Source organism: Corvus brachyrhynchos, unplaced genomic scaffold (assembly GCF_000691975.1).
Source record: "Corvus brachyrhynchos isolate BGI_N302 unplaced genomic scaffold, ASM69197v1 scaffold434, whole genome shotgun sequence".
NCBI lineage: Eukaryota > Metazoa > Chordata > Aves > Passeriformes > Corvidae > Corvus > Corvus brachyrhynchos.
In genome coordinates this window covers 63,085-66,181 of record NW_008238372.1, presented here as the reverse complement: position 1 = coordinate 66,181, position 3,097 = coordinate 63,085, and the positions used below count along the sequence as shown (strand labels likewise).

The 3,097-nt window shown below is 51.4% G+C and overlaps 1 protein-coding gene across 1 annotated transcript in view; it reads left to right on the top strand.

Annotated features, from left to right (window-relative positions):
- RUNX1 (runt related transcription factor 1) overlaps positions 1-3,097 on the top strand; it is a 160,320-nt gene that overhangs the window by 113,843 nt on the left and 43,380 nt on the right.

Below are 3,097 nucleotides of genomic sequence, written 5' to 3'. Positions count from 1 at the left end.
GTGAAAATCCACCTGCACTGCAGTTCCTCCCAGCTTTGCCCGCCCTGGATTATCAGCTGTAGCATCCCCTCCTCGCAGGCCCACACAAAACACCACCAGCTTTTGCTTCATCGTGGTGAACAATGCAAAAAACGCTTTCCTTTTGCTCTGCATCTCCATTTGTGCTCCTGCTCTTTGGGAATTGCAATGAGGAAATGCCTTTTCTCTCAGCATTAATGAGAAATCTCGCTCAGGCTGATGCTGTGTCTGCGCTGTGCCAGGGTGTGCAAAGCGTGAGGGAGAGAATGCTTGGGAGAGAAGTGGGTTCTTCCAGTGCCTGAAGGGGCTCCAGGAGAGCGGCAGAGGGATTTTTGACAAGGGGAGGAGGGCCAGGAGCCAGGAATAGTTTCCCACTGTGAGAGGGCAGGGTCAGATGGGATATTGGGAAGGAATTGTCCCCTGGGAGGGTGGGCAGGCCCTGGCACAGGGTGCCCAGAGCAGCTGGGGCTGCCCCTGGATCCCTGGCAGTGCCCAAGGCCAGGTTGGAGCAATCTGGGATAGTGGAAGGTGTCCCTGCCCACGACAGGGATTTAAGGTCCCTCCCAACCCAAAGCATTCCATGATTCCATGAGAGGCTGTCTCAACTCTGCACTGGAATCATCAGGGCAGGAGTTGTCTGCCCTACAAGGACATGATGTCCTCATAAATCACTTAAACACATCCTAAAGAGGTGGAAGGATGGAAACATCCCTGCCTTCCTTAATCATGGAACAGATTAGGAACAGCGTGTAAAAATGGGAGGAGACACCAGAAAGAATTTACCCAGTCATAAACAAAACATGGTTACATTTTATTTTTTTTAATAGTGCCTGACCTTTGTTCCTTCATTCTTCCTTTGAGTTTGTAGCCATCAAGCCCCACATCCACCAGGCCACCTCCTGGAGCTGACCAGTCCAGAAAAGCCAGGCTGTGTCCCAACCCTCAGCACGTAAAGCTGCAGGAAAAATAAATTTATGGGCCGGTGTTGATTTAATTATTAGGGATTCTGTTTGTCTGATTCCTCCCTGCACCCGGCACCACGGGCTGTTCCTCATTACCTGCCCCACGTATCTTCCCAATCTCACCACAAACAGTTTGGGTTGACCACACCACTTCCCTCTTGAAAGTTAATCCAGTTTGACTCACCCTGCACTGCTCAGGCCGAGCCAAGGAAAACAAGGCAAAGAATAACCTGCTTGTATCCAGTTTGGAAACTTCTCAGAGGCCCTGCTTTCAGAATGCTCCACAGTAGCTCACTATATCTCCCTGCAGCTGCAGAGAAAATCAGGGGAACAAAAAAAAAAAGAGGTTCCAGAACTCCAAATAAAGCCCAGGCAGAACCCCGTGGAATTTGTGAGCTCCCAGTTTACAATGGAGCATTAGTCCAGAGGAGGAACCGACAGATTAAATAGCCAAACTCACCTCTGTGGAAAAACAGGTATTTTCCGCTCTTGTGTGGCAAAACCAAGCACTGGATTTGGTAAAAGCAAAGGTCTTTAGTTCAAGGGAGGTGTGTAGCCCCACTAATACTCTTTTTTGGGGCACGAGCAAAGCTACAAGTGTTCAAAGACTGAGTAGGCAGCATCCACAGGGAGCGAATTGAATTTGGTGTTGCCAAATTCCCCTGGTTTACACAAACACTGAGCCACAGGACCTGACCTTTAAGTTGCAGGTCCCTTGTTCAGCCCTGTCTGAGGGTGAGTGATGGGGACCTTTCAGCATCTGCAGATATTCACGATGAAATGTTCCTGTCTGAGCAATTCCTGTGATGTTTGTACAAGCATTTCCCTGTTTGGAGTCACTGCAGAGGTGACAAATGCCCTCATCCCTCGCTTTTCCTGCTCAGGATGAGGGAGGGGGTCCAGCTTCACCCCACCTAAGCTTAGAAATGGGATTGAGGTGCCTGAATGAGGTTCCTGTGTCCAGCAGAAACAGAACCTTCTGCCAAGGGCTGCTCTTGCACCTCGAGTCCTGGGGCAGTTTTGGGTGTCCCAATATAAGATCTGAAGCTCTTGGAGTGTGTTCCAAGGAGGCCACAAAGGTGCTGAAGGGTCTGGAGGGGCCATACAAGGAGTGGCTGAGGGCACTGGGTTTGTCCAGCTGGAGCAGAGGACACTGAGGGCAGAGCTCCCGGGAGCCAGCTCCCATCTCTGCTCCAGGGACAGGGACAGCAGCCAGGGAGCGGCTGGAGCTGGGCCAGGGCGGGGTTAGGTTGGATCTCAGGGAAAGGTTCTTCCCCCAGAGGCTGCTGGGCACTGCCCAGGCTCCCCAGGGAATGGGCACGGCCCCGAGGCTGCCAGAGCTCCAGGAGCGTTTGGACAGCGCTGCCAGGGATGCCCAGGCTGGGATTGGTGGGGGGTCTGGGCAGGGCCAGGGGTGGGACTGGGTGATCCCTGTGGGTCCCTTCCCACTCAGGACATTCCAGGAGTCCATGACTGTGTTTCCAGCAGCTTTCCCTTGGACAGAGTTTGTTTGTGCCTGTATTTTCATTTCTTCTTGGTTGCTCCCTGAGCTGGTGCTTGAAGCTTGGGCCTCATTCTGCACCTTCTGTTTCAGACCAATCTCCAGCTCTGCTGTCTGAGCTGTGGCTGGAGGGGATTCCTGGGGCAGTTGGGGAAGATGCAAACCAGAAAGAAACAAAAGAGGCTTTTGGCAAAGCAATGCTTGACTTGGGACTCACTCAGACATTGGGATTGGGATTTTAGAAGCTGGGATGGATGGGGGAAAGGGAAAGGAAAGCAAAGGCTGTAATTTTGCAAACTCATTTGACTTTCATGATCAGCTTCTTCCCTTCAAACTCCTAACGCTCCATGACTTTTACCTCACTGCCATGACCTAATTCCTGGGGTTAATTCCAGGGAATAATTGCACTTCCACGAGAGAAAGAGAGGGCACACAGAGATTCAGCAGAGTTTTGGTGGATTTACACCAAATAATTGTGGTTTTAGTGGAAATACACTCGTGCTTTGCTGTTTGTACCTCACAGGCCTCACCAGCAGAGCTGGGGGAGAGGAGGAAAAAATTCCTGCCTCAAAAATGTGTCAGGATTGCTTTTTCTGGCTGTGGGACCTCAGGATAG